This window comes from Mandrillus leucophaeus, unplaced genomic scaffold, assembly GCF_000951045.1.
Source record: "Mandrillus leucophaeus isolate KB7577 unplaced genomic scaffold, Mleu.le_1.0 Scaffold114, whole genome shotgun sequence".
In the NCBI taxonomy this organism is placed as follows: domain Eukaryota; kingdom Metazoa; phylum Chordata; class Mammalia; order Primates; family Cercopithecidae; genus Mandrillus; species Mandrillus leucophaeus.
The window spans coordinates 445,987-466,945 of record NW_012099654.1 but is presented as its reverse complement, the minus strand read 5'-3'; the positions used below and the strand labels follow the sequence as shown (position 1 = coordinate 466,945).

General features: G+C 38.0%; 1 protein-coding gene and 1 pseudogene across 2 annotated transcripts in view; both read right to left on the bottom strand.

Annotated features, from left to right (window-relative positions):
- AP3B1 (adaptor-related protein complex 3, beta 1 subunit) overlaps positions 1 to 20,959 on the bottom strand; it is a 328,165-nt gene that overhangs the window by 37,814 nt on the left and 269,392 nt on the right. The gene's annotated exons all lie outside the window — the stretch shown is intronic.
- LOC105551599 lies at positions 1,173 to 3,435 on the bottom strand (annotated as a pseudogene). Its single transcript, XR_001007883.1, has 4 exons — positions 3,220 to 3,435; positions 2,728 to 3,084; positions 1,826 to 2,411; positions 1,173 to 1,487 (listed from the first exon to the last, which is right to left on the bottom strand). The product of XR_001007883.1 is annotated as a heat shock protein HSP 90-beta-like (transcript).

Genomic DNA, 20,959 nt, shown 5'->3' with positions numbered 1-20,959 from the left:
CCATATTGTTTTATTTTTTATAGACCTACAATATAATTCAATTATTTGGTAAAACAAATCTTTCCTTGTTTCCCCCTCCCAATATTTTCTTGGCTAATCATCTTTCACCCTTCTATTGAACATTAGACTCTTAATTAAATTCTTCCCTCAATCTCATTTTGATTGAAATCATAGGCAGCATATTAAATAATGAAACACTGTCCATTCTAAAACCATTCAAAATATCAGTATTGCATATTAGGCTTGACCTGACATGGGGAAGCATTAAAAAAAAAGTCAATTTGTAATTAAACAGGCTTGATTTAGATTTTTTCCTGCCAACTGTGGTCTCCCAACTAAATTATCTATTACAGTTTTGAGAGTATATATCAACCTATTAAACATTTTCACTATGCCATGTACACCTGATGACATTACAAACTTAGCAATTATAGTAATGATTTAAAGTTCAACAAAAATCCGAGTTAAATATCATATATACAAAATGATACATCATGCCTTCTAAGCATCATTAAAACATAATATTCTTTCTCCAAAAGCTCAACAAAAAATGTGGGCAATTTAAAATAATCATCACCTCTAATCCCAGCACTTCGAGAGGCTGAGGTAGGAGGATTGCTTGAGCCCAGGAGTTTGAGAACCAACCTGGGCAACATGGCGAGATCCTGTCTCTACAAAAAATGCAAAAAATTAGCTGGGTGTGGTGGCATGTGCCTGTAGTCCCAGCTACTCAGGAGGCTGAGGTGGGAGGATTGCTTGAGCTCAGGAAGTTGAGGCTGCAGTGGGCCATGATTAGGTCATTGAACTCTTGCCTGGGTGACAGAGCAAGATCCTGTCTCAAAAAATAATAATAATAATTAAAAAAATAAATAATAATCATAAAAACTTATAGGAAAGTTAATTTGTAAAATACAATAAACAATTAGCTAAATTTAAAATTTTGATTATATAAAATAATAGGGCTACTGGCCTATTCATTCTACTTAAGCCTTCTGATGATGATAACAACAATCTAGTATTTTAAGTTTTCAAATCACTTTCACTTCTAAGGTTAGGTTTTCCTTGAATGAAAACTATTTTCAAAACCCTTCTCTTTCTTTCTTTCTTTTTTTTTTTTTTTTGAGACGGAGTCTCGCTGTCGCCAGGCTGGAGTGCAGTGGCGCAATCTCAGTTCACTCAAGCAGCTCCAGACTCTCCTCGGTAACTGAGACCAGGCTTTTCCCATGAAACTCCCTGAGCTACTGCATGTAGTACTCATCAGCGGGCTTGGCTGTATATACTAATTCAAAGGCCCGCTTCTGCACTTGCTGCACAAACACAGAGCCGGCCACCTGCTCTTTGCTCTGACCAGTGACGCGATAGATGGATTTCTGTGTCTCTTTCACGCAGGAGACATATTTTGACACAGACGTCATCTCATCTCCAGACTGGTGTGATACTGCAGCAGCTAGGACACGTGTCGCTGGCTAGTGGAGTTTTTATGGATTCTAAGCTTTAGATTTTAATTTTTAAAATTCTAAAATTTTATTTATTGAATTTTTATAGACAGGGGTTTCACTCTGTCATCTAGGCGGGAGTGCAGTGGTGCAATCATAGCTCACTGCAGCCTGGAACTCATGAGCTCAAGTGATCCTCTTGCCTCAGCCTTTTAGGTGACTTGGACTACAGGTGTGTACCACCATGCTGGGTTAATTTTTTAAATTTTTTGTTGTGATAGTGTCTTGCTTTGCAGCTCAGGCTGGTATCAAACTCCTGGCTTCCAGCAATCCTCCTGCCTTGGCCTCCCAAAGTGCTGAGATTACAAGGGTGAGACGTCACAACTGGCCCAAGCTTTAGATTTTTAGATAAGGCCTCATTGAATTTCTTGCCATTCTCCCTGTCTTCTGCCAGCTCAGAGAACAGCTCAAGGCACTTCTTAACAATGTTTTTGTGAATGACTGTTAAGATTCTGCTCTGTTGGAGCATTTCTTGAGAGATGTTCAGGGGCAGATCCTAAGTCAACCACACCAAGGATTAAAGTTGAGATACTCCAATATCATCACAGCTGTCCATGATGAACACATGATGGACACAGAGTTTGTTGTTCTTTTTTCTTCTAATTCTCAAAGAAGTCAAAAGGATCCAAACAAGGGATGAATAGCAATGCTCTGAATTCCAACCAACCTTCCACAAAGAAATGCTTGACTGCCCAATGGTCCTCCTAGTCACTGGTGAAGCTCTTGTAGAATTCTCTATACTCCTCCTGGGTGAATGTCATCAGAATTTCTGATCCAAATGTTCTTGGTCTTGTTTAATTCTTCCCAATCAATGATTTCTCCTTGATCTTGTTGGTTTTCTTTTTCTTATCCTTACTGTTCTCATCTTCTTCATCTGAACCCACATCTTCAATCTTGGACTTTTTCTCATCATCTCTATCTTCTGTTTTTTGGTTGTTTGTTGTTTGTTTGTTTTGAGATGGTGTAATACTCTGTCACCCAGGCTGGAGTGCAGTTGTATGATCTCAGTTCACTGCAACCTCCGCCCCCTGGTGGATTCTCCCACTTCAGCCCCACAAGTAGCTGGGACCTAAGCTGCGGACCACCATTCCCGCCTAATTTTTTGTATTTTTTATAGAGTCAGTGTTTCACCATGTTGGCTAGGCTGGTCTCAAACTCTTGAGTTTAAGCGATCTGCCCACCTCAGCCTCCCAAAGTACTGGGATTACAGGCATGAGCCTTTGTGCCTGGCCTATCTTCCTCTTCTTTCTCACCTTTCTCTTCCTCTGCCTGTCATCACTGATTTTCTTCTCTCTTTCCTTCTCCAAAGAAAGGGTAATGGGATAGCCTATGAACTGGAAGTGCTCTTCACTACTTCTTTGACCTTCCTCTCTTCTAAGTACTCTGTCTGGTCTTCTTTAAGGCGGAGGGTCACTTTGGTATCCCTGCCAATGGGCTCTCCATGGTCAGCACATACAGTGAAGGAACCCCCAGTGGAGACTCCCAGGCATACTCTTCATCATTGTTGTGCCTTGTGATCACAACTACTTTCTCTGCCACAAGGTAGGCAGAAAAAAAGGCAGCACCAAATTGCCCAAACATGGAGATACCTGCACCACCCTGAAAAGCCTCCATAAATTCTTTAGTACCAGGGAATGCACTCTGACTTTGGTAGACACAGGCATTGACATGACCAAGGCTGATCTCCTAATTTGGGAACCATTACCATGGGTTGGGGATTATGTCAATTTGCAGCTCTTTACCATTGTCCAACTTGGAAGGGTTTGTAAGGCTCTCACAGCAAATCTTGTCCAATGCATCATAAACATTAGATCAATTCCTGAAGGAAAATCTCCTCATTAGAATAGAAAGTATTGATGACGAGAGACATGAGTTGGGCAATATCTCCCTGAAAGGCAAGTTTCCACCTCTTCCTCTTCACGTGCACTTTCTCAGGCATCTTGAAAGAAAAAAGCTACAAGTACTAGAGATCAAGGTGGGCTGGGACTGTCCAACATGCACATGGCACCAAGGCTGCACTGGGATGACTCCAGAGCTATATATTTTATAGTTATGGATTTATACTCAGCAAAAATCTTCTTTATCCCCATAAATTCCCATGATACTGAGGCTATGATAATCAACCTTAAATATAAGCTCTTATCTGGCTAATATTTTTCAGTGTTACATGTTTATTTACTTAATTATAAGCATATTGGAGACAGTGACCAGGTCTTACTTTTATTCTACATTGTTCCACAAACATATTTGTCATCAAATCATTAAATAAATGTTGGTATAACAAGCTTTATCTCTGTGAAAATACATAAAAAGTTGGCCTACATGTGGGGGAAAGAAAGCCGAAATTGTAACGTAAAAGGGAAGACTATTTGAAAATTGGAGAAAGGCAAGGGTAGAGAAGTGGGACTAGAGAACAGAAACAAAGGTCTGGTTCACAGTGGCCAGGAATTAGTACTATAGATATCACACAAGGTGGTTAGAAGTATGCCTTTTTAAGAGCCATCAAGCCTTGGCAGACTCACTGATTCTTTCTTTCAGTCTAATGCTAGGACACATGGTCCAAACATTTATTTTATGTTTTCAACTTTGTCTCAAAATTCTACAGCTTTATTATAATTGTCAAAAATATGTCAAGGGATGAATAAAGAAAAAAAAAACAGTATAATTCTCTCCACTCATTCTTTCCACATTCAACCAAGTTCGAGGTAAAAAGCATTCTCTAATGAATTCACCATCTAAAAAGGTCCTCCCTTACAACCTCCAAAGGTTATCTGTGATAATTCCCAGAGGTCTACACACTCCTTCACAATAAACAGGATCATAAATGACACTTCATGGTAATAATATATACTTGTTTAACTACAGAAAGGTAGTAAATGAAAACATAGCCAGGTGTGGTGGCTCGTGCCTGTAATCCCAGCACTTTGGGAGGCCAAGACGGGCGGATCACATGAGGTCAGGAGTCTGAGGCCAGCCTGGCCAACATGGTGAAACCCCATCTCTACTAAAAATGGAAACATTAGATGGGCGTGGTGGCATGCACCTGTAATTCCAGATACTTGGGAGGCTGATGTGGGAGGACTGCTTGAACCCAGGAAGCGGAGGTTGCAGTGAGCTGAGATGGTGCCAATGTCCTCAAGTCTGGGTGATGAAACAAGGCTCCATCTCAAAAAAAAAAAAAAAAAAAAGGAAAGAAAGAAAGAAAGAAACAGAAAATGTTTGATTACTTTTTTACCCTTGTTTCCTAAGTTTATACAAGTCATATTAAGCCAACCTTCTCCAGCATCTAGATAAAATACATAGGTGATATTTTGTTCAATAAACCCAGTGGGTTCCATAAATCCTTCGACTACTTCCATATATAATATATTTAATCCAGTATTATATTAATACTAATATATAGTAAGACTTTAGTTCAATATTTTGTACATCAGACCAGATACCTATAATCCGGAAATATATATGAGATCCGTGGCTGCTTATATTCTAGGATGCTCAACATTGCAAATGGCGTTCTTGACATCATATTTTATAGACACCAATGATTTATTAGATGCAAAAAAAGGTAAAACATTAATTAATTATAAAGTGATCTAGATTTGGGCTGTGAAAACGAGGGTTTAAGAAAAAGGGAAGATTTAATAAGTCTAAACACGATAGATGTAGCGCAGAGGTTGCAAACTATAACCCACAAGCCAAATATGGCCTGCTGCCTATTTTAAAAAATGTCACTGGAACACAACCATACTCATTCATTTACATACCGTCCTTGACTGCTTTTTTACTCTACAATGGCAGAGGCGAGTAGTTGTAATACCTAAAACATTTACTATCTGGTACCTTTACAAAAAAAGTTTGCTGACCCCTGATCTAAGGGTACAAATGTTTGATCCTTGCCATTCCACGTTCCTTCCCTTGTTGTTGGAAACAATTCTCTACAGCAGAGGGTCCCCAGTCCCCGGGCCATGGACCTGTACCAGGGCATGGGCTGTTAGGAATCCGGCCGCACAGCAGGAGGTGAGCGGCTGATGAGAGCAAGCATTACTGCCTGAGTTCTGCCTCCCGTCAGATCAGCGGTGGCATTACATCCTCATGGGAGTGCAAACCCTATTGTGAACTGTGCATGCAAGGGATCTAGGCAGCACGCTCCTGATGAGCATCTAATGCCTGCCTGATGATCTGAGGTGGAACAGTTTCATCCAGAACCATCCCCGTATTCCCAATGGTCCACGGAAAAACTGTCTTCCACAAAACAGGTCCCTGGTGCCAAAAAGGGCTCTACAGGTCCCATGTCTTCTGAGCAGAAACATTAGCAAATTTGCTTCTGAAGCTCTTTTCAAAGATGTTTCTACAGCAAACAGCCTTTGGAAGACAGAGGTAATGCCTCCCTCTGGGGCAGGTGATAGACTTGTTTGTTTGTTGTCCAGGATTAGAAAGATAAAATCTCCCTCTGGGGCAAAGGCTGAATAGATTTGCTAACAGTCCTCTGATAAAAACCTAGAATATTATTATTATTTTTTAATACTTTTAAGTTCTGGGATACATGCGCAGAATGTGTAGGTTTGTTACATAGGTATACACGTGCCATGGTGGTTTGCTACACCCATCAACCTGCCACCTATGTTAGGTATTTCTCCTAATGCTATCCCTCCCCTAGCCCCCAAACCCCCGACAGGCCCTGGTATGTGATGTTCCCCTCCCTGTGTCCATGTGTTCTCATTCTTCAACTCCCACTTATGAGTGAGAACATGCGGTGTTTGGTTTTCTGTTCCTGTGTTAGTTTGCTGAGAATGATGGTTTCCAGCTTCATCCATGTCCATGCAAAGGACATGAACTCATCCTTTTTTATGGCTGCATAGTATTCCATGGTATATATTTGCCACATTTTCTTTATCCAGTCTATCACGGATGGACATTTGGGTTGGTTCCAGGTCTTTGCTATTGTATATAGAGCTGCAATAAACATATGTGTGCATGTGTCTTTATAGAATTATTTATATTCCTTTGGGTATATACCCAGTAATGGGATTGCTGGGTCAAATGGTATTTTTGGTTCTAGATCCTTGAGGAATTGCCACACTGTCTTCACAATGGTTGAGCTAAGTTACACTTTCACCGACAGTGTAAAAGCGTTCCTATTTCTCCGCATCCTCTCCAGCATCCTGTTGCTTCCTGACTTTTTAATGATCACCATTCTAACTGGCTCAAGATGGTATCTCACTGTGGTTTTGATTTGCGTTTCTCTAATGACCAGTGATGATGAGCTTTTTTTCATATGTTTGTTGGCCACATAAATGTCTTCTTTTGAGAAGTGTCTGTTCATATCATTTGCCCACTTTTTGATGGGGCTGTTTGATTTTTTTCTTGTAAATTTGCTTAAGTTCCTTGTAGATTCTAGATATTAGAACTTTGTCAGATGGACAGATTGCAAACATTTTCTCCCATTCCTTAGGTTGTCTGTTTACTCTGATCAGGTTAGCCTCCTGTAAAGCAACACATTGCATGTGCAGGCTTCACCTAGCCTTCAGCATGTGGGGCTCAGAGAAGTGATGCAAATGATGCTACTCTGGCTACTGCTGCTGCTGTAACAAACTGTCCTTTGTCTCTGACCAAGGAGTCTTGTGTCTTCTACCAGCATTCATGAAATTGTTGCAGATTAACTAGTTAGCCTGTAAGTAGGGTAACATCTCAGACTCTTCATAGTTCTTGATGCTTGATTAAAAAAATAATAATAATTTAACAATTCCCAGAGCCACTTATTTCAAACAGCTAACACTCAGACCACCATATACATCTGTGCAGTGACAACTGACTGAAAGGGTGGATAAGAGCTAAAATCCAGCTTACATTCAAGGGAAACTTTTTGGAATCTGCACAATGGTGCCATACAGGCTAGTGGCTTTACTAATCAGAATATAACTTTGCATAGTAGAGGTTACTTTTTTCTTTTGGCTTTCCTTTATGAAAATCCATGCTATGACTTTAATTTTTCCTGTGGGTTTCTGAAGTATCAGGAAATGTTCTGATAGCCGACAACAAAGTGTCGAGTAAGTCCAATGACAACGCAGAATAAGAATTCATTGTTTCAGAATTGCTTTTATTTGATTCAAGACTACGGGTTGGCCTTTTGAGGAAGCTTTGCCCCCAACGCTTCTTTACTCTATAGTAGTTATGTACGGGATTGTCAGCCCAACACACCCTACTATTTTCTAGAAACCTTGACACATTCAGCACATGATGGAGCTGGCAAGTTCTAATGCCTCCTCATGACTGGCTGCAGTTAACTAGTTCAGGGATGGACAATTTGGCCCAATGAGTTCCTTTCCTAGGATTTTCAGATTTGGTACCTAGTAATCTGAGCCAGACTCTCTCAAGCAGTTAACATTCTGAGATTTAAAACTCTCATTTTTGTCTGTGGCCACATTTCCTGCCACATTGTTCAGTGAGAAAAAAATAATGAAGCATATTTCAAAGAAAAGCATAGATGAGAGACAGAGAGACTAGCTGGTAACTTTGATCTGGATGGTTCTTGAGGCTCAGACACATTCCTGTCCTTGTTGAAGTTGTTTTCTCTGAACTCTAGCTATAATTTCCTATTTATTTATTGCTTAACCTAGTTCAAATTGGGATTCTATCATCTATTTCCCCCATTCTACTACTGGTTGGGATTAGTCAGATTTCAGCACATTAATTGGAAGGGGAAATAAGCTTGTAATGGGAGAATGCCCCTTTGCCCCCCCTATCTCTAAAGTGCTGGTAGACATGGAACCAGGAGATCAGAGACTCAGGTAAGGCTTTTGATTAGACTGACCCATATGTATCTGCCATATGTGTAGGTCAAAAACAGTAAAATTATCAATTTCATGTGATTCAACTAATAATTTGTTTTGGATCAAGGCTACTTAATCCTACCTTTAATAGAAAAGAACCTTGAGTCCTTGATGTGGGCCATCCTAACTCACTGGAGTTCTGTATTGTGGTTAGAGAGCAAGGTCCACTCTAATAACAAAGTACGACTTTGTCTTTATTTGTCCTCTGACCCTATGTATCCCTTGGGCATCTTGGGGAGAAAGGTGGTAATGTGCAAGAATTAGGTATTTCACAGCTCTCTGTCCAATAAGAACACCGTTATTTCAAACACAAAGTAACTACTAATCATTAATCATTACTCACCATTAATGTAGTAATTCATGCTTTCATGTAACTAACATTTATTCAATGAGTTGTACCAGCCCTGTGCTAAGGAGTATGATACAGAGACAAAGATGAAGTATCCTAGTCCTCAAGAAGTTTATTGTTTAGCCTGGGAAAACAAAGTAAATCAACTAGTGTGATAAATGCCATGACAGAAGCAGGCTCAGTGGACTAGAAGAACACAAAAGTCATAGCTGACACCTGAGGGAGTCATTATGGATGAAAACCCAGTTATTTTAATGAATTAATCTGGCTATTTCTCGCTACTACCACTGTTACCAGCCTGGTCTGAGCCACCACCATCTATTATCCAGATTATTCCAAGAGCCTCCTAATTGGTTTCCTTGCTCCTACCCCTGCATCCTATCGAACATAGACTGAATTGCTGTTAGTCTATCCTGAACACAGTAGCTAGAACGTATCAGTCAAAGTTACATCATGCACTGGGGTGATGAAATAATTTGTACACCAAACTCCGTGACATGAGTTTACCTATAAAACAAACCTGCACATGTACCCCTGAACCTAAAATAAAAGTTTGAAGAAAAAAAAGTTACATCATGTTACCCCTCTGCTCAAAACCTGCCAATGGCCAGGATCCCTGTTCCATTTCCTTGATCTCATTTCCTATTACTCTTGAACTCACTGTTTATTCTACTCATCACCCTGATTTCCTTGCTATTCCTTTTGCATACTCGTAACGGTCCCACTATAGGTTATTCCCTTGTACCCTCCACCTGGAAGGCACTTTCTCCAGAGACCCACACAGCTCAGTTCTAGAATGTCTCCTCAGATATTACCTTCTTAGTGAGGTTTAACCCATTTGCATCCCTCCCTTCTGCTTTCCTTTTTCCTTTTGTATAGACACTTAATACCTTCTCTAACACAATATACAATTTATTTGTTTGTTATGTTTATTGCCTGTCTTCCCATCTACTTCTCATTTTTATGCTCAATGTATAAAACCTAATTTTACCCTTTCTCAGAACTCAAAGCATAATTTTACTATTTTAAATGCTTATGGAAATTTGCAAATAATATACCTTGAGTGTTGGTCATAACTACACTTTATTTAACACTGAGTGCTCAATTATAACAGTGTCCTTAAAAATACTACAGCCTTATAGGAACACACTGTGGTGATATGTGGAGATCTTCTATTTTAATATTTGTTGGTTTTAGGATATAACTTGAATTTTCTATTTCATACAATTGTGAAAAAAAAAGTACATTTCTTTTTTTTTTTGAGATGGAGTCTCACTCTTGTCGCCCATGTAGGAGTGCAGTGGCACAATCTCGGCTCACTACAACGTCCGCCGCCCGGGTTCAAGGGATTCTCGTTACTCAGCCTCCCAAGTAGCTGGGATTACAGGCGCTCGCGACTACGCCTGGCTGATATTTGTACTTTTAGTAGAGTCGGGGTTTCCCCAGGTTGGCCAGGCTGGTCTCGAACACCCTACCTCAGGTGATCCACCCGCCTCGGCCTCCCAAAGTTTTGGGATTACAGGCGCGAGCCACCGCGCCCGGCCTACATTTCTTAAATGCACAAAGAACAGCTTATTGAGGGACTTCTACAATACAAACACTAATTCTTGAAATGTCTACTTTTAAGTGTATTATTTTATTAAAACTGGTATAAACAGGATAGTATGAAAGACAATGTTTGAAAACATTAGTTTTGATTTAATTGTTTAACGACCAATGTTCAAAGAATTAAAAACTTAGCTGCATTATAAGCAAATGATACGGGTCATCTTCACTATGGCTCCTGAGGAAGTAATTAGTTCAGTAACTACAGGAACTGTAAAATAACAAGCCTCTCCCAAGAGTTAACAGAACAAAAAGCATCAAGCAACAATGAGATAATCCTCTACAAATCTTTACACAGCATATGTTTAAATAATAAAAGTCGTTTGTGTACCTTTAGATGGTTTATGAAAATAAGCAATCAATTCTGCAGACACAACATTATTTCTAAAGGAAATCTATGTGACTCATGATGCCTGTAGATACACAGAGACAAACCACACATATTTTATCAGTTTATTACAGTAAGCAAATAAGCGTGGAATGAGAGTGCACATAACTGTCTACTTAGCGCTTACTGAAACATTTATAAGAGCTGTTATCTCCCTAATAACAGACAGACAGCGTGCAATTTTAGAGAGGAGAAAAGCTTCATATTTTTTAACACTTCACTAAAAAGTAACTGAAGAGTGTAAAATGAAAAATACTCTGTGCAGTTAGCTGGTAATGGACCATATTATCAACTCAAGTTAGATTTATAGGATACAAACTAGTCACTAATAGTTATTTTATGACATAGCATGTCTGCTTTTTTTTGAGATTATTAAGATTAAAGTTGTAAAACTTCTTTTGAACGTAGCTGTTCAAAATGATTGAATTATAAAATTTAAAATGAGATTTGAAAAATAAAACATGGAATATCAAGTAAGTGCCTTAGAATAAACCTTGTTCAGCATCCACATTACTATTTCAAAGATGACATTTCCATGTAAAGCTTTATGAAAACAATGTTTTCTAGCCTTTTATGCTTTAATCCACATTTAGTTAGTCAGTCATTAAGTATTATCAATCCATTCTGTTTTTGAATTTCAAAAATATGGAAATCTGCGGTATATAAAATGCTCTTTGTATCTAGTTTTGTGTGGCTTACTTTACATCAGTATCTATTTAGATATATAATTTATAAAAATGATGAGGTAAGAAAATAGCTATAAACAGAGGCACAGCTTCATCTTTAACAGTAGTACTTTTAAAACCAATGTATGTCTCAATTGATAAGATCCGTAATGCATAAAGTCACAGTATTGTCTTATTTATCCTATAAACTGTAGAAAGTGGGTCTTGATTTTACCTCCAATCCATTTCATTGAGGCTAGCATTAACCTAGTATTGACCTAGTATAGGATTAGCAAAAGTAAAGGGCAAATTTGCTTAACTTTTACATATAAGCACAGACTCAAAGAAATATATTTGAATCTTCCAGCAAATATTACTTCAAATAAATAGTTTTTAATACTAAAGATAACTTCTTCCTTATGCATATAAATTTTGATATAGGAATTTATGATAATTTCTCATATTTTATTTTAGTAATCACTATACATTATAAAACACATGAGACTTTCTCGCCTCTTATTTTGGTAATAATATATATTAAAAATATATTTGTGGAAATACTTGAACACATAATGAACAAATATTTAATGAGCATCTTAATTCATGCTTGGTATTAAGCAGGCACCAGCAAACCATGCTTGTAGGCCAAATCTGGTCCACCGCCTAGTTTTGCAATGCCTGTTCACTAATAATGACTTTTATATTTCTAAATGGTTGAAAAATCAAAAGCAATATGACTGTAACATTAAAATGATATGAAATTCACTTTAGTATCTATAAATAAAGCTTTATTGGAACACAGACACACTCATTTATTTATGTATTATCTGTGGCTGCTGTTGCATTAAAATGGCAGGGTTGAGTGGCTGTGGCCTGTAAAGCTGAACATCTTTACTACCTGGCCCTTTACAAAAAATGTTTGCCGATCCCTGGTATAGAATATATTCAATTTACAATGGTTTTGAGATAAGGAAATTAATATCCCATTCTTTCCCCTCCCCAAAGACAGATCAATAAACTTCACTATCAATACATTTACTGCTTTTTTATACATCTGAAAGCCAGAATGCTGTCTATATTTTTTTATTTATCATGTACATGGTCAATAGTACCAGAACCAGAACCATGAATACAGATATGTTATACTATTCATAGATATGTTCTCCTATTCCTTTTATATTTCTTTTCTGACTTTTGGTTTAAGAGTACTAATAAAAACAAACTGAATTTGATTTATAAAGTGTTCAGCGTGAAGTTCTCAGTAACTGGTTATAACAAATTTCATTAGAACCCAGAGCATTTTACAGAAGCCCAAAACAAGTATGCATTGTGAAGCTATGATTTGACAGATGTGATAATTAGGTGATCTTAGTAGTTCTACTGCTTTTTCATTCACAAGATCAACAACATAATAAAAAAGAAAATGCTAGTGGTCTTCTCCCATTATAACCAAGCTCAGAACTTTGGCATTATCTTTGACATCCTCACATTAATTAGAAAACAAATTCACTGTCTCCTGCATTCATTTCCTCTTTTCTGTCCCTCTACCACCAGCTTAATTCAAGTCTTCATTAACACTGAAGATATTTTTAAATCTTTTCTAATTACAAAAGTATTATATGTTTATTGAAAATAATTTAAATAGTATGAAAATGTAAGAAAAGTAAAGTCCCAGACGGGCGCAGCGGCTCACGCCTGTAATCCCAGCACTTTGGGAGACCAAGGCGGGTAGATCACGAGCTCAGGAGTTCGAGACCAGCCTGACCAATATGGTGAAACCCCATCTCTACTAAAAATACAAAAATTAGCTGGGCGCAGTGGTGCACGCCTGAAATCCCAGCGACTCAGGAGGCTGAGGCAGGAGAATCACTTGAACCCGGGAGGCAGAGGTTGCAGTGAGCTGAGATCGCACCATTGTACTCCAGCCTGGCGACAGAGCAAGACTCTGTCTCAAAAAAAAAAAAAAAAGAAGGAAAGAAAAGTCCCCCTCAGGTAACCATAACAATTTGGTGTCCCTTCCCATCTTTTGCTCCCTTATGACTTCTCTTGCTTATACTATACAAGGTCTCTCTAATTTGCCCCCGTCATTAGATTCATTATACTCTGAGCTGTACCATAAGCTGCTATACAAAATAATTCTCTTGGAGTTGTATAACTCCTTCATATACTCAGCAGTGAGGTGTGGTGGGAAACGCAGGGCTTTGAAACTAAACAGATTTGAGCTGAAATTGGTTTTATACATAGGGCATGTCTTACTAGCCCTGTAACACCAGAAAAGTTACTTAAGCTGAGGGGATCTCAATTTTCAAGTCTGTGAAATGGGGACACTAGCACCTATCTTTCAGGGTTGTTTTAAATCTAGGCTAAATATAAACAGCTGGAGGCATGAAGGGCCTGAGGAGCATGATAGGCACAAGTAAGGGAGTAAGATTTCAGAATTGAAAGGATGAGAAACTGAAGTTCAGTGCAGGTGAAGTTATTAGAATTGAACAGATCAAGACACTGTGAGGTTACATGTTGCACAGGTTATGAATATGAACACTGCAGTTCCCCAAGATGATGGTGGGCCAGAGAGATTATGTATGAAATACTAAGATCTTCACTGAATATGGATAAGTGATTAAGAGATCCAAATATAAGAATGACAAGGAAGGGAAGAGGGAATAGGAAGATGGAATGGGCCCCATAAAAGGAAGGAAGATGAGGATGAAAACAGAATGGCCTAAAAGGAACAGCTGAGCTTCACACAAACCATCTTGGTAGTAACAATGATCTCGTCAAAGACAGAATTATCAGCCATTATGAATGAGGCCATACTGAACAGATTTACAAAAGGACTTCAAGATCCAAATGGAGATTCTCAGAGAAAAGCTAGGCCATGAACCTTACAAAAGTGTATGAGGGAAACCGTAAGCTGCTCTACATATCTCAGAGATGGGACTGTGGCCTCTAAAAGCTGGCTGTGTTGCCTTGCATTTGAGTGAATTGGGACTTAGGGACATGGATCCCCCTTGATGAAGGATGTGGATGTCCCCTAGGAGAGGTCCTGGAGATAAGGAAAGAAGTATGTCTTAGTAGACATACAAATTGGAAAGGGAATTTTATTATGGGTATAGTGATTCTAAACTACAGATGCTTTCTTCGAATCTGACAGAAGGGAAAAGGATCCTTATACATCCTACATGCCAGTTCCAGGTACCACAAGTTGCTGAGAATTTCCTGATGCAGGGCAAGGATGGGGAAATGGGTTCCCTGAGATGATAGGACAGAACAGACAGATACACACACACACACACACACACACACACTCGCTTATATAAATATTATTCCCCTCGATCTGTGTGTAGTATTTCAAAATTTTCAGTGAGGAGGTGGGGATGGAGAGAATGTGATTTACTACACAAGGCCTTGTTTTCTTAATGGCAAAGGCACCTGGCTGCATGCCTTTCGGGTCAAGTCCTGGGATTGAGCCTCACTCTTGCACTGTGGCACTGGCCAGGTCTTCTCAGGCTATACCTATTTTTAACACATGAAGGATGAAGCACTTTTCTTCCGAAGTAAGAATGGTTAGTTTCCTTCTCGTGTGGCAGAATTACAGCTGGCAGTGGTACGAAGGAAAACACTGGATTTTAAGTTAGAAGGCCTTCAAGCTATTTGATGAGAAGAAAATCATTTAACTTCTCTGTGCTTGTATTTGTACCTAATTGATAGGATTATTTTGAGGAGTCAGTGCAACACTGCATGTGAGAGTGTGTTGCTGGTGACAGTCTCCTTCTTTAATTATTATTAAAGACAATGTTTATTAGCATAAGAGAAAAAATAGTGGCAGAGCTAAGACTGAAATATAATATTCTTCAGTGTCATTTCTGTCAAGCAATAAGCTATAATTCCTTTTCCAATAAACACAAAATGTTCTTTATGATAAAGGAAAGTAAAGGTTAGTCACGCAAGCTTGTGGGGAGTTTTCTCTCTTTCAGGGAACTACACAAAGTGGAAAGAACTAGCATTTATTATTTCTTTCCAAAGATTAATGACAGTTGAGGAAATGTTTTTGAATGTGGTCTTAATTATAATTGGCATCCTTAACAAACAACTTTTAAAAACAAATCCATAAAATGAGATTAGAAGTGTCTTTAAAATATCAGTTATTTAATAAACCGCATGTCTGAAAATGGATTTCAAGTGATAATTTTTTAAGTATACAGCATAAGGCAAAGGAGTCTCAGGGAAAGTCTGAATGCCACATCACAGGGGACAACCACACCTGGAGATGATAGTTTACACTTCTTTACTTCCCCAGGATTATTTGTTAATGAAATTTCTACTAGATACCTATCTTCAATACCGAAATGACAGAATCCCACTTTTATACTAATTGTAAGGAATTAACTCAGTATTTGGACATGTTGAAAAGACTGATGATGAATACCACCTTTTAAAAAAAGCAATGAAGGTACCCCCAGAAAACTGCAGGGGGTATGAGACCAGATGTCAAACAATCTCGGTTATAGTTTGAACTCAGCCCCATATTAAATGGTGAGACCTTAGCTAAATCACAACCTCAGAGCTTCTGTTTTCCTCTTCTGTAAAATGGGGCTAATTAAACACATCCTGTCTGTTTCACTGAGTTGTCGTGAGGATCAAATGAGGCCATATATGTGAAATTGATTTTTAAACTGCAGAAAGTTCAATAAAAGACATTATTGGGATTATTAGTAAATTGAGTTTTCAGGCAACGTTAAAACACCAATCTGTCAGATAACACAGGGTCATGAGGTTAAAAGTACATATCAAAAAGCTGAATCATCATTGGAAAAAGGCTTTTATAACAATATTGCTGTATTTATTGGTAGTACCATCCAAAGGCCTTTAAAAAAGTAATCCCTTCCCCCACATCTGTTTTTCCCTCCTCTGTTAGTTGTGGGTGAAGAGAACTGTTCTCTAAAAGGTTTCTAAATGATGTTGATGTTAAAAAATATAGTATCACCATTTAACAGCCTTTTAAAGAGCAGTCCCCAGTATGGTCTTTGTTAACAACTGAGGGAGGAAGGGACTATTTTTTCAAAGGCTTTTAGAGGATGTTGTTAAAAGAATATATAGTGACATCATTTAAAAGCCTTTTAAATAATAGTCCTCTTTCCCTCCCAATTGTAATGTCCTTGGCTTTCATTTATTTTGTACTACAAGCCGAAAATGGACAAGCCAACATATTATTGGCTATGGCAGCATTTGTTGGATGGAGAATGATGCATTGCTTTTAAAAAGGTCGGTGTCCAGAAATAAATCCAACTCTTCCAGAACATAGTTTCATTTCTATACAGGATATTGCCCACCCACCTTATCGTCAAGTTGTAGTACTTTTTGCTTGTTTTCCTTAAGAGTTTACTGAAAAAGACACCATGCCAACAGGAAAGAAGTCATAGCTAAGTCATTCCGAGATTTCCCACGGCATGAATGTAGTTCTACAATCTACTGAGGTTTGCTTGCGTGAACTCTCTGTCCAATTTATGGCAAATTCTTTTAGCTCCTCTTCTGTAGTCTTTATTAATCTATTTCTTCCCACTGTTCCTCTCATTTTAGTTTAGTCCACTAGGAGACAGCAGTGGACACTTGGCGTTCCTTTCCATACTTAGCTCCCAGGGAGGGGAAAAATGAAGTCACCCATTTGGTTTAAGGCACAAAGTCTGATAGACAGTAATCTATGAAAAAAAGAACTAGCCAGGGAAATAATCATATGATATGAAACAATTTTCCATCTCTTCTTGTGTAGGGTCTTTTCAGAAAAGTGTCCCTTCATTTTAAGAACAAGATTTCAGAGACCTACAACACTTTGATGAAAAAATAAGCCTTTAAAACATCTAAAGGTACAGCCCTCTAAACACACTGACACACTGTATTTTAATCCTAAATTTTAGTGTTCCCCTTACTTTTTGCCAGTCTGGCACACAGTACTCACTTGTTTATTCTATGATTTACTTAAATCACAGTAAATCATTATTTACTTGTGATCTACCATCATAAATCATATTTAGTTAAATATTAATTACTACCCAAAATGCAATGCTCAGTTCAAGTCCCAATTTATTTATTCAACTCTTCCTGACCCTACTCCAGCCCATTATGATCTTAATCACATTCCATTTGACATGTTATAATTTAATTTTCACACTAACTTTACATATACTCTTGTATCCCATGGAACAAAGTGCTAAGCCTAGACAACAATAATTTCATACCAAACAAAAAAGAATTAGCCAGGTAAATAATTACAGTATGTGAATCATGTTTTTGCATGATTTTTGAAAAATGTAAATAACTTTTAAATTCTCTACTACCTTAATAGCACCCGTTAGTTATCTGTGCCTATAATTGTATTTGATGGTAAATAAATACTTTAAAATATTTTAAAACATCTGGATAAAAATTCATTTCATTTGAGATTTATATCTCCATTATCTTGAGATAAATGTTTCACTAAGAAATGCTATTATAGGCCGGGCACAGTGGCTTATGCCTGTAATCCCAGCACTTTGGGAGGCCGAGGCGGGTGGATCATGAGGTCAGCAGTTTGAGACCAGCCTGGCCAACACGGTGAAACCTCGTCTCTACTAAAAATACAAAAATTAGCTGGGCGTGCTAGTGCACACCTGTAATCCAGCTACATGGGAGGCTGAGGCAGGAGAATCGCTTGAACCCGGGAGGCGGAGGTTGCAGTGAGCCGAGACCGCACCATTGCAGTTCAGCCTGGACGGCAGAGCCAGACTCCGTCTCAAAAAAAAAAAAAAAAAAAAAAAAAAAAAAGAAATGCTATTATAATTCTGATTCTAAAGTAGAGTAAGTAAAAATTGGTAAAAATTTTGAAATATAGGTGTTAAATTTTCTAACTTGAAGCATCAAAGAGACAGTACTAGGAAGACAGGAAACTTTATTTAATATGACTGATGTGAAAATTTCAAATTTCTCTTAATTTCCTTAACTGTAGTTAAGCAGAACCACCTCAAATACGAATTGTTTCATTAGGCAGATGGCCATAATCTCCACAGCAGGGCTGCATTTGAACTCTAAGACTAGTGAGTGATCCCCATGGTACAATCAACATCATGATCAGAGAATACAAGTCTGGGTGTGGTCCTCGGTTCTGCTCTTCATGGAAATGGCCTCCACGAGTGCCATCGCCCTGCCCTCCTGTTCCTCTGCAATTTGATAGGGTTGGGGTGAGACATGAGTATCTGAGTCACCTCCCTCCTCCCACAGCTTCTGTAAGTGAGGTGGTACACAGAAAAACAGCCCCCAAAAGGTGTCTAGGTCCTAATCCACAGAACCAATGAATATGTAACATTGTGTGGCAAAAGGGAATTAAGGTTGCCAATAAGTTGACTTTGAGATGGGAGGTCATTTTGGATTTTCTGGGAGGGCCAATGTAATCACACAGACCTATAAGTGAATGAGAGAGGCAGGAGAGTCAGTATCAGAGTGATACAGCATGAAAACAACTCAATTGGCCATTGCTGGCTTTGAAGATGGAAAAGAGCCATGAACTAAGGAATGTGGGCTGCCTTTACAAAAAAAGTCAAAAAAAGTCAAAAAAAAAAAAACCAAATTGGATTTTCCCATGGAGCTCCAGAAGGAACATGGTCATGCTGATGCCTTGAAAGATAATAATACATCTGCACTGTTTTAAGCCACTAAGTTTGTGGTAATGTGTTACATCAGTGACAGGAAACTAAAAAAGGTAATTGCGGTGCCTAGTTGAAAACTACTGTTCTGAATTCTTATGTTGCGAAACCTATCTTCAGAGTTTACAGTATAGTTTGTATGCATGCAACTTTTTCAATGGCTGATTTGTGATCTCCGAAGCAACAAAAGTCAGCTTTCTCTGCAGTATTTTCTCATTGAACTTAAACTCCAACTATTATAGACCCTAATAAATTTGACTGGCTCTCAAATTGTCAGAATCATTTTAGATGGCTGGTTTAAAAAAATTCCCCTCCCCTAACAAGCCTTCTATGCTTTCAAAATAAGCACCATGGGTTGATTTTGATCTATTTGTAGTTAAAAGACAGGTGCTGGCAACAAATGAAAAAAATAAACATGAACTGCCATCTGAAGGCTTCAATTTAATGCACTGATTATTATCTAAGATTCCCTCTTAACCCCCTTTATTTAGTATGAATCCTTCTGGTAAAATACACATAAAGAAGCATTTTGCATATAAGCAAAGGGGATTATCATTAGAAGTAGTAGTGATAGATGTAGACACTTGGTTGAAGAAATACAGAACAGAGAAGTTTCAATGGGGAAAAAGGAAGGAAAACAAAAACATGAGAGGGTCTGGGTGGGGCAGAACAAGTTCAAGATAATGAAATACCTAGGTTAGAAAAGTATCAATAGTAAGTAAGTATCAAAAAAGAATGGTAATCCTGAAAAACTCTAAAATGTGCCATTTTTGTCTAGAGTTATCACTCTCTAAAACAAGCACAATTCAAAAAGTCAGATGTTTAAAAAAGTTATACCAAGTCTCTGAATGAGGACTCTTAAGCATTCTGCAACCATCTGTGTCAAGTTGTCTATAACGCATTATAAATACTGTAGGTGCACCAGTGAATGCTTATGCAATCAGGTCTATGTGAGAAAAGCAGAACCACAAAATATATAAGCAAATGCTGCTCAGAAAAAATTTAATTCAGTCTGTGTCGGTCTGACAGAAACACACATGTAGTAGGACAAAATGTTTCTTTGTGAACATTCCATATGGGTAAATCATATTATAGAAGGCATGCACATTATAATTCAAGAATATATTACAAATATAAAAGAATGCTTTCTCTGCAGATTTGGCAGCATTAGTAATTCCCTCTGTCATGATCCCAAGACATCTTATGTAACCGTCCACTGTAGCCCGATTAATACTCTACTGAACTCTTGTGTTTACATGGTTTCTGTTTCCATAAGACTATAAGATAGGACTCAAAACTGACATCATGACTTACTTTTTTCTTTTTTTTTTGCCACAGCTCATACCAAAGATCAGAATGTAGTAGACATTCCATCCATGTTTATTAACAAATATTTAGGTTTGTGAAAAAACAAAACAAAACAACCTTTCATCACGAGTACCATAATCCCTAAAGCTTTACTAGAAAGCAAAAGAGAATTTCCGTGGATAAATGCCTGCAAAGAAAACAAAGGGCATTAACTTACATCCACGATTCTACCCAAATTCTTCTTGGAGGACTAAGAAGAGAGAAATTTCAAACAACCATGTTAAGTAATTTTTATGTTTAATCTGACACCTGCTCAGACCATCACACTACATCTTGATATATAGTGGCACCCTTTGGTTGATACCTTTGAAAAAGGAAGTACTGAACCACATATCCATAAACATACTCCCAGAAAGCACATCTATGAGTCTCAGAATACAAATAATCTGGTCAAATATAGAAAATAAAACACTTCTCTTACGACTTCCCACATCCCTCATTGATCAAAAGACTGATGAATTGATAACCTTCTCTAGGTATGTATCCTTCTTTAAAAATCAGTTAAAAGGTATTGTTTTCTAAGTGAAAACCAGATTAAAAAAGGACAGACATTAATTTCTGACAGTTTCCTTTCAACTGTTT